Consider the following 9,034-nt stretch of genomic DNA (forward strand, 5'->3'; position numbering starts at 1 on the left):
CAGTCGACGGCACCGAGTTCGCTAAGGTCTTTTTGCACTTCGTCTCTCCAGCGGTACCTAAGGCGTCCAGACGATCTTCGGCCATTTGGAACTCCAAAGTTCGCCATCCGCACCACGAGCCCGAGCCATCGGAGTCTGGCGGCTTTCGTTTCTCCAATGATGTTCGGCTCGGACACCAGATCTTCAATCTCCTCTCTTAACGTAATTGTATATACAGATGAAATAATAATAAAAAACGATGATCAAACTCTGGCCAACGTGGGACTCGAACCCACATCTTTGGATTGCCGGTCCAACGTGTTACCAATTTCGCTAGCTGACCATCTGTCGTTCACCGCGAATTTAACTGTTGCAACTGTGACAACGTCACTAGCGACATCTGCATTTTGAGGTTTACAACCTTAACCAACCCTAAGGATATTTTTGGTTCAATGTGATTAACATCTGTATACACAATTCATATATCTGAATTGTAATTATATTTGATCTTTGTTATAACTATTTAATTTTTATAAGCGAGAATCTGTAATTGGCTCAATATAAATTGTATCTTATAATATTCGATGACCGATTTGGCCTAGTAGGTAGTGACCCTGCCTACGAAGCTGATGGTCCCGGGTTCAAATCCTGGTAAGGGCATTTATTCGTGTGATGAGCATGGATATTTGTTCCTGAGTCATGGGTGTTTTCTATGTATTTAAGTATTTATATATCAATATATATTATATATATCGTTGTCTAAGTACCCTCAACACAAGCCTTATTGAGCTTACTGTGGTACTTTGTCAATTTGTGTAATAATGCCCTATAATATTTATTTATTTAATAATAAAAGTTTAAAGCTATTGGTTTTCCATGTATGTGATAAAAAAATAGAATTGAAACATTATAATTTTCAACATAGCTGTAAGGGAAAGACAAATCGGAAACTTAATCAACTAGAATTCACCATTAATAATCTGTCAAACTATTAACGACATGTAATATAACAAGTGGACCTTAACCAAACTTATAATCGCTTAAACTGAATGAATAATGTGGCTAAGCCTGTCCCTGTCCAAATCACACTTGCGTACTAATCCCTTGCATCAATTATGTACTGAATCGCGTCGACAGCTGTCGAAAACTCGCGAACATTAAAATGCGGGTCCGTGGAATAGAGATCCATCACGAATTAATATCCGACGTGTCACGAACGCACCTGGAGATCTGAAAACGCCTTTATAAGCTATCGATTCGTGGCTTATAAGAAAAAAGGTTTCTTAAATTGACTTGGGAAATGTAGCGTGTAATCTAGCGAGTGTGGGTAGGTATATTTTTACACCCACCGCATTTTATTCCTGCCGTTGTTTCTTAGCTAAAATGAGTTATTTAAATTGATTGAAACCCTGGTTTCGAAAATGGTTTTAAAAGATCTAATATAAGGAAGTTGTGTCGTCAGATAGTAGTTGGATTTTTGAACAACACCGGGAAGGGAGTCGGCACTATGAGTATTTCATATAGTTGTGCCGTTCTCTAGAATATAGGGAATGTTATCGCAAGAGAACATTCTCCATACAAAACTGAGAACGTTCTCGAGAACGGCACAACTATAAATAGTATTTCTCCTCTACCGAAGCACGTGTCCATTGGACATAGCGTGCTGCGTGTTGTGACTCGTCCGCACACAAACAAGATCGAAGTGTGCAAGACTTGTCTTTGACGTGTGTCATTTTATATGTAATTGTGTCGTCATTACAAATTGGATTTTGCAATGTAGTGAGTCAGAAGTGCGACTGTGTGTACATTTCCCCCCCGCAAAAAATGGCAAAATATCGTTTGAGCTCCTCCCTTCCAACGTGTCGGAAGCCGGTGTTGCTCGAAGGGTTGAATAAATCTTGGAGCAAAAATGAAATATATAGGTCACAATTTAAGCCCACCAGTACCCCTAGTGTAACTTTGATCGACATCATAACGTGACGAACGCGTTTGCGTTAAGTCTCATTTTGTATAGGATTTTGAGGTTCCAAAACGTCCCGCTTGGCGCGCTCTTTCGAAATCCAATACAAAATGAGACTAAACGCAAACGCGTACGTCACGTTTGGAAATCGAATTTATTTACACTAGGGGTACTGATGTATAGTAACTTAACCCAATTTATTTTTAAAATTGTATCGTACTAAAGCCACCAGACCAGTAATATATGATCATGCGCCATACTGCGGAATATCATTGTAACTATTTTTTTCATACAAAATTGAACTGTCACCCTATACATGAGAATAACAGCGCCCTCTTGACAATGATCATATATTTCTGGTCGGGCTTTACATAAAGCCATTTATTAGCTATAGTATTGAAAAAAAAACAGAATTAAAAGCTCAAACTTCCCATTGTTATATATAAACGTAGTGCTAAATTATGTAGAAAAAAGTTTCGAGCATTTTTAGTGTCTTTATTACAAAGCTTCAGTTGGGTGCTTAAGATAACAAAGATTCATGCAACTGTGAGCATCTCAGTCAGATAGGTCCTTTTTTCTTTAAAAGCACGAGTTCTTGAAGAAACTGCCCGCGGCTCTTTCAGAGTGCAAGGTCCAAACTTCAAGAAAATGTTTAATTATTTTATTTTGTAATAAAATGCGCTAAAATAAGAGTCGAAACTGTCATCAAAGAAGTTAATATAATTGCTCGCTATTCATAAATGAAATAATAGGGGCTTCGTTTTGTTCACCTTTTTATTTTATGATTAGATGTACAAAAATCTTTCCTGTCGAGTTTTGGCATCTTCTTTCGTGTCGAGTTTCACTTCCTGTTCAGTGGCGGATTAACCGAACAGCAGAAAAAGCATATGCTAAGGGCCCCGCGCCTAGGGGGGCCCCGCGCTCCGACCCTGACCATACGATTTCGGCATGCGGAACCGGCCAAGTTCAAGTAGAACTCGCACTCCGCGGATCCTGTACTATCACATTTTATTTACAATGTATCTTTTTCGTGAGTCAGTCTTTTTTATTGAACAATTATTATTATTTGTCTATTTTTCTTTATAACGATACCAAATTTAAAGAACTTAGGCTTACGCAAAGACCAAGAGCAGAGTTTAGCATAAAACCGAACGTGCAGAGTGTCTCAAACCTTTTGTGCATGGCTAAGCTGCAAGGCTCGGAAACGAACAAAAGTAGATACTCTGTTAAAAAACATATTAGTGAAAAGCAAGAAAGGATGATTTATTTATTATTTCAAATAACAAATTGCACCTTACAGCTAATGCCTAATGATGATCAGCTTTGATTTGAGCCCGTAGGAGGCCAACGGAGGACGCGCTCCTCTACGACTGGCCGGGCGCCCAAAATATGCCGAGTTGCTACAAAGCCGTGATACATATGATCTAATTGTCAAAATGTTATAAAAATAAAACAGCGGGGCCCCTATGCGGGCTTTGCATTTGCGTAGGCCCGATGTAAAGCCCTAAATAGGGCCCGATACCCAAAGCATCCCAACAAGTCGCACTTTCGAGCAAGAAGTAAGGCCGAGCAGCAGGCGAGCCGAGATCACATATTGGCAATCCCAAACTCTGTTCTCCTACAATTCAGCCTTTGCATGGTGGCGCTAGAACGCTCCGGGCCTCCACCCTTATACGGAGCTCCGCCTACGGCCTCGTTCACACTATGGTATTGGTTTCATTCTAGGCTCTGCTTTCCTGCAGCTAGGCCTTCAGCTTCGCACGGGAACGCTACGAAATCGGGTGGTCCGGATATTCTAACTCGCTCAATCATTACTCACTAGCTCGTGGGGCTCAGCCTTCGGCCTTGTTTTTTTTCCGAAAATAATAACTTTATAAAAAAAGGTTTTTGGAGACCGTTATTCGTTTTGAAAGACCTTATCAAACCATACGCCACACTGTAGGGTCAAAGCAAAATAAATCAAAGAAAAAAGAAATTGTATGGAAGTTACCCAAATTTTTTTATAGTTTTTATTTTACCGTTCTGTCGCAATGCATGATTTATGTATCCATGCCAAATTACAGCTATCTAGCACTAACGATCACGGAGAAAACCCTCGGACAGACGGACATGGCGAAACTATAAGAGTTTCTAGGTGACTACGAAGCCCTAAAAAATACACTGCATAACATGTTAAAAACTAATCGAGAACGAGTGGAAAAAAATTAAGACATCGTAAAAATGTTGTGATGGTACTGAATCCTCGGGGTGCGAGTCCAACTCGCACTTAATCTTTTTTTTAAACCAGGGGGCCCCGCGAGCTATTGTGCTAAGGGCCCCGCGCCTTCTTAATCCGCCCCTGCTTAGAACAGTAGGGCTAGGGCTGTTTATCATTTGTCACCATGGCTGTCACGTTCTAACAAGTATGTAAGCGCGAAAGTGATGGGTATAACGACAAGTGATAAAAATGGAACCCTGCTGCCATGGCTGGTTTTGATATATTATGTCCCTGAAGACGCTAAATCTACAATCTACTATCTACAATCGACTTAACGGTTTAAAATTTACATATACAGTTAATAAGTGATTCGCCACTTAGTATTTTTAAATTAAATGTAAATGCTTTATTTACATAACAAATAACGATTAGAGGTATTACTATTAATATCTAGCTTAAATCTAAAATAGGCCCTTGAGGCATTATACCAAGGATTCTGGAGGCATTTTCTCGTTGTATCGCAATACTCACCAGTTACGGAAAAGACGCTTCGCGATTTTTGAAAAAAACTTATGCGCGCTGATGGATGATCTAAAATTTCAACGCCAAATGGTACAAAATGGTACTCTACTTTATTGCACATAAAATATTGAGTACAAATGGTGGACTTAATGCCTGAAGGCATTCTCTACCAGTCAACCACTGGGTCAAAAAGAGACTTTTGTTAGGTGCAGGCTTTGTACTTAAGAATAAGATATCACTACCTAGTATTTACAAATTAAATACTAATTAATATAATATATTTAAATCATAAACTTAAACATACTTTGACTGTATGAGATATACATACATAAATATCTACATAAATCTTTCTTCTTTCATCTTTCACAAATAGAAAAGAAAATGGTACCATTCGATTCCTTACATTTTATTTAAAAATAAATTGTATGACAACTATTCACGCAAACGCAATATTTCAGGGTCAAAATGGCAATTTCCTTGATCTTCCATACATTTAGGACAGACTTATATGATGTGACTTCACATCACCTTATCATTTTGTTAGAAGCGTTTCAATCGTCGACTGCGAGCGTCAGACTTTAACTCTCATTTCTGACCTTTGTGTTGCTCAAATGCCATGAGTCCTATATAGACATTTGATCCTCAGGAAAATCAAGATCGTTTGACATTATTTACAAAAAACAGTCAAGTAGCCAATTAGGGTACTGCGTAGGTATCTTGACCCGACTTATGACTATATCTTAATAAACATTTATACTACCTTAAGCTTAACTTTGGGCACTTACAAATCCAACTGCCTTTTTATTGTAGGCTTTATCTACTACCTACAAAGTAAATGTTACACAAGTCGGTAGAATACTAATGAAGGTGGGCACGTACGTACGCATATATCAGTTGAAGCAATCTGTTGTTCTTTATCTGGAAAGGTTATTTTATTAAAAATTGAAATATTTTATTAAAAACCGGGAAAGTGCGAGTCGGACTCGCGCACGAAGGGTTCCGTACCATTATTTATAAAAAAGGCAAAAAAAAATGTTTGTTGTATGGGAGCCCCCCTTAAATATTTTTTTATTCTGTTTTTAGTATTTGTTGTTATAGCGGCAACAGAAATACATTATCTGTGAAAATTTCAACGGTTCATGAGATACAGCCTGGTGACAGATGGACGGACGGACGGACGGACTGACGGACGGACGGACTGACGGACGGACAGCGAAGTCTCAGTAATAGGGTCCCGTTTGACCCTTTGGGTACGGAACCCTAAGAATGACCTCTCGTGGCAGAGGCCAAATACTAACCAGTTTATTCAGCTAGCACGACTAACGCCCTGGACCTAGGCACCCAGTCACTGGAGAATTTTGTTACTTTTTATTTCGGTATATGACATCACCGTAACGTATTGTGTGACTACTTAAATAATATAAAAAAATATTTCATAAAATTCTTTGTTTTATATAATAAATAAATATATATTATTGGATATTTTACTTAAGAGGACCCGCGCGAAATCACCTTTTCATATAAACGTACTCTGGATATTATTATTGAAGATATTTGGACAAAATTTGTTGTATATCAACCACAGCTATGCAGCTGCGTTTGATTTTTTCTAATTTTTAATCATTATAAAAGTTAGAAGTATTAATTTTTTTGTATGAGATCTGTTTTTCGCTCCTGATTTTTATAATAATACAAGAATCGAAAAAAAGTCAGACGTAGGGCGGTTATTACACATACATTTTAGTAAAAATATTTTCCAAAATGTCAATATCGAGAGAGAAAAATGAGGATTGTATGGAGAATCGGCCTTCCTCTTTCCTCTTAAATGACAATGGCGTTCCTATGCATAATAACTTTAGAAATGAGATCCAAAAACAAACCAAAGTCGTCTACATTACTCAGACATCAGAGCTACCAGCATTAACTGAAGCTGAAGAGCGGCTTCCTCGCACATCGCCTCGCTGCCGCTGATTATTCGATCAATCAATCAATCATATCAGCCTATTATCGCCCACTGCTGAGCATAGGCCTCTCTTCTAGTACGCCACTTATCCCGGTCCCGAGCCAATCTCATCCAGAAGTGACCCGCAGTCTTCCGAATGTCGTCCACCCAACGAGCCAACGGACGCCAGGCACTCCTTTCGTCTGTAAGCGGCCACCATTCCGTTAGCATTTTGGCCCACCTGCCATCACTCTGCCTGGCAACATGTCCCGCCCAGCTCCATTTTAATTTGGTAATGACGTGTCCGACGTCTTGCACCTTGGTGCGCTGATTATTGATACATTTTTAGTGTCTTTGCCATAACTAGCCGCGTAGCCAACGTTACAATCGTCCACGCTCCGTAGCGTATCGTAGCTATCTCTCTCTATCACTCTTCAATATTAGTGCGACTGTGACGGTTGCGTTTCGTTCGCCACGGAGCGCGAATGATATGCACGTTGGCTACGCGGCCTGGTGACCGAAGAGCTGGTGGCTTTCTCGCACAACGTATTAGTATTGCGATACAACGAGATAATGCTGCCAGCATCCTTGAACAATGCCTCAAGGGCCTATTTTATATTTAAGGTAGTCATTAATTACTTTAATATTTGTATACTGTAATATCTCTTTACATTTCTATTATACAATAATTATAATTCTGATTATCTAAAAAAAACTTTTAAGATTATTGAGTTACTTATTACTACTTTCTGTTCAAGCTAGCGCATGATCAATTGTTGATTATCAAGTTGACAATCGGTTTATGATTTATTTGCCTACTTTGTGTACTGCCTACATAAATGTCCATAGCCGCTGGGCAGTGTAGAGGTGAGTCAGCTAACATAATATATGTCCTAATGAATCTGTGTCTGCTGTATTCTAGATAACTATAAATATGTAATACATTACGGGTTTTAATAATTTTAATTTTATTCTATCATTGTAGGCATCACTACGGAAAGCCCTTGTCCAGATTGTATATCATTGCAAAATATTTCTTGAATAGATAATTCCAACTAAGAAAATTCATATTGTGCCCCGGGTAGCCATATTGCTCCAAATTCCCAATTGTACGCGTGCCGTGCAGAGCTCCAAACAAGCGTTACAAGTGCAACAAACGAGTTCAAACCAGCACATTACATGCATCCATTACGGATATGTTAATGAAGCATGTAAACGAATATTCATGAATGTGCGCTTTTGCACTTTGGTACGATCTATTATGACGTTAAGATTTTGTAAGTGATATGTGTATGCGTATTGTTGAGTCGAACTTTGGAGGCGAGTATTCGTTCAATCAATTTAATACGGTTGACTGCCATGAGCACCACCGGTGGGATCACGTAATATTCTCTGTGTGGCCATGAGCATCACCGGTGGGATTACGTAATCTTCTATGTGTGGCCATGAGTATCACCTGTGGAATCGCGTTATCTTCTCTTTGGGGACATAGGCATCACTGGTCTGGTAGAATCAAAAGCTCATTGGGTACCTCTTTATTAAACCTCAGTAATAGTCCGATGCTTTCAGCATCACCGATGGGTTCACGTAATTTTCCCTGTGTGGCCATGAGTTGACCGGTGGGATCACGTAATATTCTCTGTGTGGCCATGAGCATCACCGGTGGGATTACGTAATCTTCTATGTGTGGCCATAAGTATCACCTGTGGAATCGCGTTATCTTCTCTTTGGGGACATAGGCATCACTGGTCTGGTAGAATCAAAAGCTCATTGGGTACCTCTTTATTAAACCTCAGTAATAGTCCGATGCTGTCAGCATCACCGATGGGTTCACTAAATTTATATGGGGCGTAGGAGCAACACTTTAGGTAAAGTATGGCTGCCCTCGTGTTAAATAATAGTTTCAATTGAGGTTTCGGCCAAAAAACTTTTCAGCCACTGCAATAATCTGGTTTCGGACAGTCCTTACGCAAAATGCAATATTGCTTGCTCAAGTAGTTTAGTTGCAAACTGTGAAAACTAGTGATAAAAATCTTTAAATCCATTTATCATTTAAATACTCCCGTCCATCATGAAAAGATAAAACAGCGGTGGAGCATTGTAGAAATCTAATTTAACTATTTAAGATTTTGCTGGCTGCGTTTCTAGTGAAACAGAGATGAGCGGAGATGAAAGGAATAAACCAATAGCATTGGTTGTAATCCACATGTCTTCTCCGCTTCGCTGGATCAATGAATGCTGGAAAAAAGGCATGTGGATTGTACCTACAACCAAACTATCCGCCAGTCTTTAAGTTGCAAAAGTTGGTAACAGTTTTTTTTTAGCCTAAGACAACGAATGACATGAATCTTAAGAAGCAAAACCAAGATCACTCGTTATAAGCACATTTCTGTAAATTGTTGAATATGTAAAATTATTCCTTTCCTCTTCACAA

General features: G+C 39.1%; 1 non-coding gene across 1 annotated transcript; it reads right to left on the reverse strand.

Annotated features, from left to right (window-relative positions):
- Nucleotides 1-250: 250 nt before the first annotated feature.
- Trnaa-ggc (transfer RNA alanine (anticodon GGC)) lies at nt 251-322 on the reverse strand. The gene has a single exon. It is a non-coding gene; the product is annotated as a tRNA-Ala (tRNA).
- Nucleotides 323-9,034: the final 8,712 nt, after the last annotated feature.

The sequence above is a fragment of the Cydia pomonella genome, chromosome 17 (genome assembly GCF_033807575.1).
Source record: "Cydia pomonella isolate Wapato2018A chromosome 17, ilCydPomo1, whole genome shotgun sequence".
In the NCBI taxonomy this organism is placed as follows: Eukaryota; Metazoa; Arthropoda; class Insecta; order Lepidoptera; family Tortricidae; genus Cydia; species Cydia pomonella.